This window comes from Macrotis lagotis, chromosome 6 (genome assembly GCF_037893015.1).
Source record: "Macrotis lagotis isolate mMagLag1 chromosome 6, bilby.v1.9.chrom.fasta, whole genome shotgun sequence".
Lineage (NCBI taxonomy): Eukaryota > Metazoa > Chordata > Mammalia > Peramelemorphia > Peramelidae > Macrotis > Macrotis lagotis.
In genome coordinates this window covers 155956884-155970978 of record NC_133663.1, presented here as the reverse complement: position 1 = coordinate 155970978, position 14095 = coordinate 155956884, and the positions used below count along the sequence as shown (strand labels likewise).

General features: G+C 34.0%; 1 protein-coding gene across 4 annotated transcripts in view; it reads right to left on the bottom strand.

The window, feature by feature from the left end:
• The window catches only part of GPC5 (glypican 5), a 2040883-nt gene that overhangs the window by 971268 nt on the left and 1055520 nt on the right, over positions 1-14095 (bottom strand). The window lies entirely within an intron of this gene.

Sequence of the window (14095 nt, the reverse complement as noted above, 5' to 3'; positions counted from 1 at the left end):
CTGACAGCTCTTTGAACACTTGCCTGTGAGTTCTTCATAAAATAATCTCTTTGGCAAGTATATGTTTGGCATTCTAACAACATGGCCACTATCATAATTGCACTCTTCGTAATAATGTTTTAATGTTTGGCAGTTTAACTAGAGAAAGGTCCTGTGTTTCTGGTATTTTATACTGCCAGGTAATCTTCAAAATCTTCCTAAGACAATCTAAATATAAGCAATACAGTTTTCTGGCATGGCGCTGGTAGACTGTCTCGGCTTGCAGACATACAGTAATAAAATTAGCCCAAGCATTCTGTGGGTCTTCAATTTGGAAGCCCAATACTTCTTTCCCACAATTTCATTCAGAGACTCCCCCGAACTGTTGCATGTGACACCTTCATCATCAATGTGTAGCCCCTGGAATGTATACTGCCAAGGTGTATTTCAGGGTAGGTAGGTGGTACAGTAGATAGAACATCAGCCCTGGAGTCAGGAGGATCTTAATTCTTCTGACCTCAGACACTTGACATTTACTAGTATATGACCTTGGGCAAGTCACCTAACCCTGACTGCCTCACATCCAGGGCCATCTCCAGGTATCTTGATTCAAATCTGGACACTGGACCAGATAACTCTGGAGAAGAAAGTAAGGCTGGTGACTTCGCACAAGATTCTTAGCATAAGAAGAACAGAGAATAATCACCATCATCATCACTGGGAAAACTTATCTACAATATTTATAACTTCCCCTATTTGCTGCAACCAATGGTTACACACATGGATGATATGGTTCTGGCTAATAGAGCACCTGTGTTTTCTTGGTGCTGATAGGCCAAAATCAGCACAAGCTGCGTAGAATCAATCCATACTCTGTTGCATCTCAATTTCAGAGTCTGTATTGAGTGCACAATCATCTGCAAACCAACCAAAAATCATATAACGATACTCCACTTTGGTTTTTTCAAGTTGAAGAATTTACCATCAGCACAATAGATGACCTTGAATAATGTGTTCATCCTCAGTGAATGTGTTTGATAACATTCCTAAAAACATTGTAGTAAAAAGTATGGGAATAAGAGAGTAATCATTACTATTCAGAATCTGGGCAAGCATGCCATCATGAAATCAACATACTATAATGATGAAATTCTTTTTGCAGTCAAATTTTGATATGATTTTCCATAAGTATTCACAAAAGGCCATATTAAAATCCTTGATCAGATCTACAAATGTATATAGAATTCTGTTCTGCTCCTGGCATTTTTCCTGAAGTTGTCAGACAGCAAACACCATATTGAGTCTTCCTTGACTTTTTCTGAAACCACATTGATTCTCAGGTAGTGACCATCTTCCAAGTTAAAGATCAAAGTTATTGAGGAGGACTTTGACAAGAATTTTGTCAGTAATGAATAATGAATAAGTGAGAAACACCTCTGTGATTTTCACAGGATAATCTATTCCCTTTACCTTTAAAGAAATGAGTAATTGGAGGTATTGTTGAATTCTTGGAGAATAATCTCTTCATGTCATATAACCTGGAAAATTTCAGTCAGTTTTTGTACGAACAATGAAACCCCCTTTTTGTAAATCTCAGCTGTAATAGAATCAGCACCAGGTGCTTTACCACATGAAAGGAATCAAAGTATCTTCTTCAGTTGGAACTTCAGCTAGGGATTGATTGACTTCAACTTGGGGTAAATGGTCAATGGCTTCCACATTGATGATGGTCTATTAAACATTTTGGAAATGTTCAGCCCATCTCTCTAGGATAATGTTCCTATCACTAATAAATATGGCTCCATCAGCACTGAGTAGTTGAGATCCATCGTACGTCTTTGAACCAGGGCATCATTAAAGCACTTTGGATTATTACTATCTGCATAAAACTGCATTTCATCCGCCTTCTTACTCAGTCAAGAATCCTCTATCTCTATAAGTGTTACTTGTACTTTTCTTTTGATGGAATTAAATTTTGCCTTTTTAGGAATGAATGAACTATCTTGCTGGTAAACCCTGTGGAGTTCTAATTTTTCATTTAGCAGTTTCTATATTTCCCCATCATTTTCATGAAACTAGTCTTGATGCTTCTGAGTATTCTTAACCAAATAAGCAAATGTAATGCTTTACACCAAATCTCTGAAAGTTTCCCTCTCCTTTACTGCTCCCTATTGTCAATTTTGTGTTGGTTCAATAACTTTCTCTCTGAGTTAGCAATAAACTCTTCACACTGGAGAAGTACTCTAATCTCTTGACATTAATTCTTCTGCTATTCATTTTTGTCTTATGGTCAGTGTTTCAGTTGGATGAAAATACTTAGTTTGGAGAGGATAAATCTGTTATTGGTCTATACCACATATTACCTTTGTCACTCTCTTTTTTCTTTGCAATCTATGAAATACCATTGTTTGCTGTGAGGGGAGCATCCAAGAAGATTTTTTGCATTTAGGTAATTGGAAGATTCTATTTATAAGGAGAAGGTTAAGAGATGCACAAATCTTCAGTAGTAAGTGACCATTGCTACTGTTGTTTCCAACTCCATTCCTTCTAAGAACTCCCTGTCATGTCTGGTAATCTGAGCCTACTCTAGCAATAAAGTCACCCAAATTTACAAGTTTGTCTTCTTTTGGTGCATTGATTATAAGGGTCTCCAGGTTTTAAAATTTTTCTTCATTCAGGGGTCCCCATGGTAGAAGCATAAGCACTGATGATGGTGGCATGTTTTTCCTGTAAGTAGCTATCATCATGAAACTGTTGCTTACTCCTTTTGGTAGATATTTGAGTTTGTTGACTAAGACTATGTTTAACTATAAAACCTACCCCAGCTTCATACTGCTCCCCTTCACTGTGATCACTCAGAAAAACCTGTATCCAGCTCTAACTTCCATAATCTGGTCTTCAGGTGCCAGACTTATTTCACTCAGGGCTGCTATTTGGACAAGAGACCAGCTGAGTTTTCTTGCAACAAAAGCTGTTCATCTTTCTTTACTGGTTCTTGAGTTATTTATGAGTATGTGCATATTCAGTGTATTGATGGTACGTAGAATCATTTTTTAAGAACTTTTTGCATTTTTTTTTTGTATTTGGACCATAAGGTGAGATCCCTGCTTGCCCCAGTAATTAAACCAAGGTTGTATAAGTGACAATTTTTTGGACTCCTTTTCATCCTCACACCAGGATGTGGACAGTGTTGATCCCTGAAAGGCTGCTCAGACAGCCAGGGTACTGCCGAATCCCACTGCTGCTTCCAGTGAGGAGACAACCCTATGGTCTGTGTCTTCTCTGTACAGGATTGTGGCTACAGCTACTAGTTTATCCCCACCTGTTACTCTGTCACTTGTCTATTGCCACAGGACTTTGTGGTATGAGTGATGTCTTTGATTTGTATGTAAATTAGATTTAAGTGAGGCAGAGTTGCAAAAAGTTGTTGTTTTCACTTTTTCTTCCAAATTCATCACAGTCTGGTGGCAAGAAAAACTCAAGACAACTGGTGATGGCTTGATATACAATAGATGACCTTGGCATCTTTGCTTGAAGCACTCCTTAGTACCTGCTTCAACTATCTTCATGGCCACTAGAATCAGTTATTCTCATCTGCCCATTTACTTCACATGCATATGATAGACAATCCCCTAACTCACCAATGGGTTGAGAATCCCTTGACTACCCTCAACCTGGTTTACTCCATCTACTGAAATGAATTATAGAGGTATGGTCCTACAACTTCTTGAAGCCACAGGTGAGAATTAAATGGATCAGTTGAACATCAAAAGTGGAAAGTAGTCCTGAAAAGAGCTTGGCAGTCCTCTCATCAGAGAGTCTAGTTTTCCTTGAACATTCTTGATACCACAATTCTGATCAATAATGAGAAATAAAATTTTCTTCAAGTATATATTTTGAAACTAGGCAGAAGGATTAGTAACTCACAAAATGGGCAAATTTATTCTTTTTTCCAAAGGAAATTTTTTTAAAGGTACTAGAGATCCATAGAAGTATATATTTAAGCTAAATAATTATTTTCAGGGCGCTTAGTGCTCTAGATAGAATGCTGGTTGTAGAGTTAGGAAGGCTCATCTTCTCAAGTTCAAATCTTGCCTCAGTCACTAACTAGTTGTATGACCCTGAGCAAATCACTTAACCCTGTTTGCCTCAATTATCTCATCTATAAAATGAGTTGCAGAAGGAAATGGTAAACCACTTCAGTAACTTTGCCAAGTAATCCACAAATGGGGTCATGGAGAGTCAAATAACCAAACGATAAAAACAATAAATTATTCTCTTTTCTAAAAGACCGTTGGGAGAAAGTAAAATTGCATAGGACACTACAAAATTAAGTGAGACATCCTTTGCCTCAGGAACTGCAAAACTTTGCATAAAACCTATCTTCTAATTGCAAAATCCAAGAAGGCAAAGGTGATACTTTAATTAAACTTTATATCTCTCCAATAACAGAAACCATTCTCTCCCTGAAGTTGAAATTTAAAAAAAAAAAAAACTTTGGTTAAATTGCAGAAAAAGGAAAGAAGGAAATAGCAATGAAAATCTTTGGGATAAGTATAGTTCAGTTCTAATTCTTAAATAATTTTCACAATTGCCTCCATTTTCTAAACAAAGCAATCAAAATTAACTTTGAAATGACTGTTATTAAGGAGCATTACATGGTAGTGCCATATTTGGTTTATATTAGTACTAGCTCAAAGTCACATTTCACTGAATCTCTGTAAGAGAAAGAACTGATCAGATCTTTCTCTAGTCTATTATTAATTATTTACATATTGTACTGACATATACAAAATTTGTATATATTCATTTTAAACCAATAAATGTGTTCAATCCACTATCTCAGACCCTAAGGAAATAATAGACTCTATCCATAAATCTATTTTGCTCCACTGAATATAATAAAGAGTAAGAAAATAGATAATTGACTAAATAAGTAAATATAAGAACTATTTTGAAAAATCTAAAGAAGCAGAACTCCCTTCTGGATTGTGGATCAGGAAAAATTATGTGTAAGATATAGCACTTGAGCTGGATTTCTAAGGTTGCATATTTCTGCATATCAGTTTTCTTATGCACTCTTTTGTCATTTTGTTTTCTTATGAAATTTTTCATTTTTTTCATTTTATTGAATTGTTTAATCCATTCATTTTTAAAGTTAAAAGCTTTTGTTTTTTATTTTTCCATCATTTGTCTCTATTTTGATTCAGGATTTTTGCCTGCTTCCTCTCCCATAACAATGCTTTGTCTCTTCAGTTTTTATTTTAAAAGAATTCTAGTCCCATCTGCTCTTCTTACTTCTTAACACCCTTCCCCCACTTTAACCTTTTCTCATGTCCATATTTGTTTCTTAATGAATTACTTTCAATTTCTTCCTTAAATCCAATTATCTAATAATGTGTTCCCTCTTTTCCCTCTCCCCATCTTGGAGTGTGTAGGATAGAGCTGTTCTTTCCTTTCCCTCACTTCAGGAAGCAATGTACTTCTTATTCAGAAATTTCTCTTTCAGAAGTTCTACATTGTCTTCTTGTATTATATCTTACATTAAGATGTTCAAAATTTATTGTTGTTTTATTTGTTATATTCTTTTTATGAGAACTATAATACTTGAATTATCTTAGATTCTATCTTTGATATTAATTATTTTATGATAGGAAGATCTTTTTGGTATTACTTTTCACTTCTCTTCTTCCATAACTTATTTCGCTTCTATGACTTTTCACATCTGATCAATTGTTGTCTTTTTGTTTCTTTCATACGATTTGCCACCTTGGAATTGAGATTTTTAATTCTGCTGAGGGATTATAAACAGTGATTTCACAATTCTTATTTCTCTTAACCCACTAAGGAATATTCTCTCTGGTACCATGCTCTTTTGCAAATGCACAGATTCTTTATCCCCTTTACAATGTTGATTCACATTCCCTATAGTATATACTCATAGATATGTGGTTTCTTTTACCAGTTGTATATACCATTACTATCTCCTCTTAATATTTTCCTCCTCACCCCACTTGTGTTCAACATCTTTAAAGTAATTCCTCCTGAAATCTCTGGTAATTTTAATCATTTTTTGTTGTTGTTGTTCTTTCTGACTTACTGAAGTTAGTTTCCCTTCAGAGATTCCTACCAATTAGTTAGCCAATAGCAGTTCACCAGTCAATCTCTGCACCAAATGACTTATCCGGGTGGGTTATTTCTGGCCACAGTTGGATGCTTATCACTTTTTTTCAGGTCTATGTTGGTCTAAATCAGTTCCCACTATTCCTTAGTTAACTAGCTATTGCAGTGAACTAAGTGCTATTGCAGTACAGAGCTCTGCTACACTGTATTGCCAGTTGAGTAGCTTTTGGCTTTTATGTTTGGCTAAGAGTGGGGTGGGAAAAAATTGAATAGTTTCAAGTCTTGCTAGACTTATACTACTTGCCAGAATATGGTGGTTAGTGGTTCAATGGGTATGAAGTGAGTATGTTGTGGATTAAGAATTAGCATCACCTGGAATTAATTCCACAGAAATTTTACCTTATTAAGATTCTTGGTGTCTTAGACCATCAAGACAACAAATTGTTTCATCTCTTTTTTTTACAATTTCTATTTTGAAGATGTATAGATTAAATGTCTATTACCTCTCTTTGATTACATTCATATTTATAGAAATATAGGGCTAGTGATTTCTAGTTAGAAGAGTAGAATGCAAAAGTAAATATATTGAAGTAGGAAATTAGGAGGTAGAGAAGAACACAGCCCACCAATGAAAGTGACTTATGCTTCTATCAATGTAATTGTTTTTGAAGTCTTCCAGTGAATCCTGTTTTTGAAAAGACTAGTAAATTTTTTTTTAAGTAAATGATCACCATCCTACCCATCACACTGATTTATTAAACCATCTGGATTTTTATATATTGGTTTTGTCAAATGTGGAACACATCTGCTGTTATCATTATTCTACTTGTTTTAAAACTGTTTCAGGCAAGATTATGTACTACTGTGAAAGTTTAAGTTAATAAAATAAAGTGCTTTAGAAGATTTAATGAACTGATGAAATGATCTATGTCAGATTTCTTTACTAGGTCACGTATTTATCTTGATTCAGGAAACAGTATAATTCATGTAGGACAGTCCTTAAGAGAACATTACCAAGGGGCAGCTAGGTGGTGTAGTGGATAGAGCACTGGCCCTGGGGTCAGGAGCTGAGTTCAAATCTGACCTTAGAGACTCAATAACTGCCTAGTTGTCTGTGACCTTGGGCAAGTCACTTAATCTCATTATCTTAAATAAATAAAAAAAAATAAGAGTACATTTCCAAAACTTATTTGAAAAATCAACAAAGTTTTCCTTTTCCTCATTTATCAAATGTGCTTTTCCCATGCCCCTTTCTTTTTTTTTACATTTAGAAAGATTTTATTTATTTTGAGTTTTACAATTTTTGCCCAATCTTGCTTCCCTCCCCCTACCCCCCACAAAAGGCAGTTTGTTGAGTAGAACCAGAAGAATATTGTATACCCTAAACAGCAACATGGGAGTGATGATCAACCTTAATGAACTTGCTGATACCAACAGGGCAACAATCAGGCACAATTTTGGGATATCTGCGATGCAGGATGCCATCTGTATCCTGAGAAAGAATTGTGGAGTTTAAACAAAGACCAAAGACTATTACCTTTAATTTTTAAAAAATTGTCTTAATCTGTAATTCTGCTATATCTCATACTATATGTTTTTTCCTTAAGGATATGATTTCTCTCTCATCGCATTCAACTTAGATCAATGCATACTATGAGAATTATGGAAAGATTTCCCATGCCCTTTTCTTTCAAATTCCTGATTCAATCTACAAGATCTGTCCTTCCTTTCAGCCTCATAGGCTGAAAAAAAATCATTAAATATCAGTAAAACATTTGGAAATTATTTAAGATGGCCATTATAAGCAATGCATTTTTTTTTGCCATTGACAGAATAATTCAGTACTCTGACGAGTATGACTTTTATTGATAATTTCTGGATTATAAATGGATCTGTTCATTTGTAGTTACACAGATTCTCATGGTGCTTTCTGAAAATCATTTTTTGAGATGTGAAAAAAATAATTTGAATAACTGAACATAAGTTAAATAATAAGATTTAACCCAGGTTCTCTTAGAGTGAAAACTAAACACAAGTACAGCCACAGTCACATCCCATTATAACATTAGCACCATCAAAGCACTCCTCCCCCGTACCATTTTGGTCAACTGTATTTGAACCCAATGACTAAATGTATTAGGCTGCTAGGTTTTCTCACTCTCGAATGACTTTTAAGATTTTAAAATTATTTTTATGTGGTCATTGATTCTCAAACATATTTTCCCTTATCTAGCAGTGTGTCCAGAATTCATTAAAATGCCTCAAAACTCATAGTCTTATCTCAACCTACATAAACCATTCATATTCTTTGAAATGAGTTAATTATTTGTCATCTAAGTCAGAAAAACACAATTTACTTTAAAAATACACACACACACACACACACAGACACACTTCAACACTTCAATTAAATTCAGTTCTGGTATTCTTTGCAAACATGAAATTCCCAACTAACTCATTTTTGCCCAACCCAAATAATCAATTTCCTTATTACTGTTAAGGCATTGGCAGTTTCCCTTCTTCCAAGTTTATAAACTCCTCACTATACTGAAATGTTCAACTAATCATTCTTTTTCATTCCATATATCTAACCAACTACTAAATTTTGTAAATTGTACTTCTAAAAATCTCTAACATTCCTTTCCTTGTTACTTGTTAATGCAACTGAAAGCCTATTTTTTGTTCACCTAGGCTCAAGCAATAGGAACCTAATTGGTCTTACTGCCTAAAATTTCCTCTTACTCAAATTCATCTTTCATCAAAATACTCTAGTGAGCTTTCTAAAGTGAAGCTCTTGCCAAATCACTCCCAACTCAAACTCCATTAATTCTCTACTATTTCTAGAAGTTGTTATTCTGCCTTTGACAATCAAAGCACTTTAAAATCTGATTCAAATACAGCTTTCTAAAACTATTACATTTTATTTCTTTTTATACTCTATATGGGCCTGTTACTATTTCTTTTTTCCTTTTATTTTATTTCATTTTTCTAATAACATGTAAAAACATTTTACAAATCATTTTTGAGTAACATCTTTATATTTCTTCATATGCATACACACACACACACACACACACACACACACACACACATATATATATATACATATATATATATATATATATATATATATATATATATATATATATTTAAGTTACAAGATTTCCTTGCCCCCTCCCCTCAGCAACAGTCAGGTTACCATTGTACATACATATGTATGCATAAAACATGTTCACATAAACATGTTTACAGATTAGTCATTTTGGGTATAAGAAATTAGGATTAAGGGAAAGAGATACTTAGATAATTTTTATAAAGTGTTCATCAGATTCTGAAGGATTGGTTTCGTTTTGTTTTGTTTTGTGTTTTCTTCCTCTGGATAGGGATAACATCGTCGATAGGCATCTAATACTGTAGCCCTAGCTCTCTGAATTGCTAAGAGGAGCTGCTTCTATCAGGGTTGATCATCTCACAATGTTGTTGTTAATGAGTGCAATGTTCTCTTGGTTCTGTTTCTGTCATTCAGCATCAGATCCCATAAGTCATTCCATGCTTCTCTAGAGTCTGACCATTTATGGCTTCTTATGAACAATAATATTCCATAGTATTCATGTACCATAACTTATTTAATCATTCCCCAATTGATGGACATTCCCTCCATTTCCAAATCTTTGCCACTACACAAAAGAGCTGCTATGAATATTTTGGAACATGTGGGACTTTTCCCATTTTTAATGGTTTCTTTGGGATGTAGGCCTAGAATTGGAATTTCTGGGTCAAAGGGTATGAACAATTTTATTGCTCTTTGGGCATAGTTCCATATTGCTCTCCAGAATGGTTGGATCCATTCTCAACTCCACTAGCCATGCATCAATGTCCCAATCCTCCCACACTCTCTCCAATATTGATCACTTTCTCTTTTTTTTTTCCAACTTGGCCAATCTGATAGGTATGAGGAGATACCTCACAGGTGTTTTAATTTGCATTTCTCTAATCAATAATGATTTGGAGCATTCTTTCAAAGGTTTATATATAGCTTTAATTTCCTCATCTGAAACTCATCTATTCATATCCTTTGACCATTTATAAATTGGGGAATGATGCATAATCTTATAAATTTGATGTAATTCTCTGTATGTTTTAGAAATGATAACTTTTTCAGAACTCCTAGTTGTGAAGATAGTTTCCCAGCTTCTTGCTTTCCTTCTAATTTTGGCAGCATCGATTTTACTAATGCAAAACCCTTTAAATTTACTATAGTCAAAATTATTCATTTTGCCTTTTATAATGTACTCTTATTTTTGTTTGGTCATAAATTTATCCCCTTTCGATGGATCTAATAGATGAGTATTTCTTGGTCTATTAATTTATCTATGGTTGTATATAAATCTTATACCTGTTTTGACCTTATTTTGGTATGGGATGTGAGATGTGGGTCTATGCCTTATTTTTCCACACTACTCTCTAGTTTTCCCAACTATTTTTGTAAAGGCATCCCAGAAGCTGTCCTTTGGGTTTGTCACACAGTAGGTTGCTATAGTCATTTACTGCAGTTAGTTTTCCATTCTATTTCTTAACTAGTACCAGACAGTTTTGATGAATGCCACTTTATAGTATAGCTTTAGATCTGGTAGAGTTAGGTCACTTTCTTTGCTTTTTTTTTTTTTTATCAGTTTCCTTACTGTTCTTGACCTTTTGTTGCTCCAGATGAAATTTGTTGCTATTTTTTCTAACTCAGTAAATTAGTTATTTCGTATGGCACTGAATAAGTGATTTAATTTAGGTAAAATTGCCATTACATATCACTTTTAAAAGTTAGGAGTTCTAAAATTTCATCTCCTTTTCACCCCCTCCCCCCATCTTCTTTTACAGCTATCTCTTTGAAAAGGAAAGCAATTTGATATGGGTTTTACACATATAGTCATGCAAAACATATTTCCAGCTTAGTCGTGTTGTAAAAGTAAACACAGGCCAAAAAAGTCTAAGAAAAATAGTTTTTAAAAAGGAGGCTTCTTTTTCTAGAGGTGAATAGCATTTTTCATCATAAATCCTTTAGAAGTATCTTAGATCACTGTACAGCTGACAATAGCTAAGTCATTCAGAGCTGATTACTGTACAATATTGTTATTACTGTGTACAATATTCTTCTGGTTCTGCTCATTTAAGTTCATTTAAGTCTTTCCAGGTTTTTCTGAAATTATTCTGCAAGTACTTTCATAAATCACAATAGTCTTTCATTACATGCATATGCCATAGCTTGTTCAGTCATTCCTCAACTGATGTTCATTCCCTTAATTTCTAATTCTTTGTAAATACAAAGAGATCCAAATAAATACATAAATATATTTGTGTATATATATATATATATATATATATATATATCTCCTTTTCTATTTTTTTTAAATAAACCTCTTTTGGATACAGATCTATTAGTAATAATGGCAGGAAATGTATACTGGAAAAACAACTGATGTGGAAAATAGAGAAAGGAGAGATGTTATAAAAATCATTTGACTTTCTGAAAGTCATGATAAATAAAAAGAAGAACTAGACATCATCTCTTAATAAATTATCAACTAAATATGAAACCAAAGAGTGGATTAGAAATTGAATGAATTCACTTATCAGTTCCTTAAAGGAATACCATTATGAAAACCCTCAGGAATATTATGGCCAAATTAAAGAGTTCTCAGGTCAAGGAGACAATTTTCAAATAGCCAGAAAGAAAAAAAAATCATTTCATGGAATCACACAGGATAACCCAGGATTTAACATCTTTTACAAGCATAGAGCTTGAAATATGATATTGTTGATGACAAAGGAGCTAGGTTTACAACCAAGAATAATTTACTTAGCAAAACTGACTATAGCCTTTCAAAGAAAAAAATTGGACATTTAGTGAAATTGAAGACTTTCAAGTATGCCTGTTGAAAAGATCAGAATTGAATGAAAAATTGGACTTTCAGATACAAGAAAATTTTTCTTCTAGCTTTCTTATTTGGGGGCCAGCTAGGTGGCAGAGTGGATAGAACATGGCCCTAGAGTCAGGAGTACCTGAGTTCAAATCCGGCCTCAGACACTTAATAATTACATAGCTGTGTGGCCTTGGGCAAGCCACTTAACCTCATTTGCCTTTCAAAAACCTAACAAAGAAAAAAAAAGTTCTATCTCTCTTATTTGATTTTTAAAAATTCTTTTTTGAGTCCTTCCAGGAATTCTTTTGGGTCTGAGATCAAGTCACATTTTCTTTGAGGCTTTGAATATAGCTACTTTAATACCAATGCCTTCTTCTGAATTTGTGCTTTTATTTTCCCTGTCACCCTAGTAAGTTCCTATGGTCAGGCTACATTTTACTGTTGTTTGTTCATTTTCCCAGTATGTCTATTGAATTAAATTTATGTTAAATTTGGACTCTGATCCTGATGTGGAGGGGGCATTTTCTCAAGCTCTATGTTTTTTGTGCTGCTGTTTTCTAGTTTTAGTTCTACTAAAGTGATATGATGTGAGGAGAGATGTGCTAACTGTTCTCCTGGCCTATGGTTCTACTATGCTGCTATTAGCATTCTTTCTGGAACTAGGACTGTGATATGGAACTACAGAGGCCTTCTCCCAATGCAGATGAAGAGTCTCCTATAATTCCCTAATATAATCTCCTAAATCTGACCCTTTAATGTCTATGATCTGAGAGTTTATTGACCCTTATGATCAATAAAATAGAGGTAAGTATATAGCATATGTCATTGCCCAAAGAGTTTGTTATTTGAGGAGACCTGTTGGGGCAATGTGCCCCAGGTAATTTACAGAAAATAGATGGCACCAAGAATGTCAGAGTGAAAAATATGTCAACATATGCTTAAATCAAGGACTTGATAGTTGGGTACATAACAATAATAAAAACAATAGGACAGTAGATTCAGCTATTTGGCCAGGATCTTGGGACAGCTGTCTCATCTGGATGACAGCTGCTTCTGGGTCCAGCTACTCAGGAGCAGGGCTTATTTCAAATGATCTAGCTTTTAAGCATTGCAATAATATTTTCTCACAATTCCCATAATTGCATAATTATATTGTCAGGTACAGATCAAATTATTTAGAGGGCTCACAATGGACTAGTTTTGAGAATGGAGATTTACATACATTCTTAGGTCAACTCTAAAGGGGCTCTGCTTCTCTGCTTCCAATCTAGAGATTCTGACTTAAACTAATAGCATAATGAATTTGGTTCTCTAATTTTTAAACTTTAGAGAATTTCAATTTATCTGTTACTTTCTATGAAAAAAATTTATTAATATCTTTTCTTTCTCCATATCAAAGCAGTTTCTATCAGAATCCCACATCCCTCACAGAGAGGGCAATACCATGAAGCAAATTATATTTCTAAATTAAAAAGAAGAAAATATCAGCATAACTCACCAATAAACTAAAAAAGCATGAAAATATGTGCAATGTACTGCAGTCATAGACTTCCCACTTTTACAAAGGGTAAGGTGAAAAAATGTCTTCATACTATTATGTTGAACTCTAATCAATGAATAATCAATCATATGCAAGAATATGCAACATGGGAACTACCTCCTGATAGAGGTGAAGAACTTCGAAGACAAAGTTATATATATATATATATATACACACATACACACCATTGCTAATATGGGGATTTGTTTTAGTGGACTAAACAATAGATTTTTTTAAAAAACGTTTTCAATGGAAAAGAGAGATTTGGGTGGGAAGGAGAAGGAGGATCTTTGTTGAATAAAACAACATATTGTGTGTATGTATATATGTATACATAATAAATGTATGTGTTTATGCACATATGAATAGGCAGTCACACCTATACATATATATATATATATAAACATATGTTTATACATAAATACATAAGCATATTCAGATGTGTATGTATATAAAGGAAACCCCAGTATTTATTAAGGTAGCCAGTTTCCAACTTGATTAGCTCTACAAATTAGTATACTTTGCTCACCTGCAACCC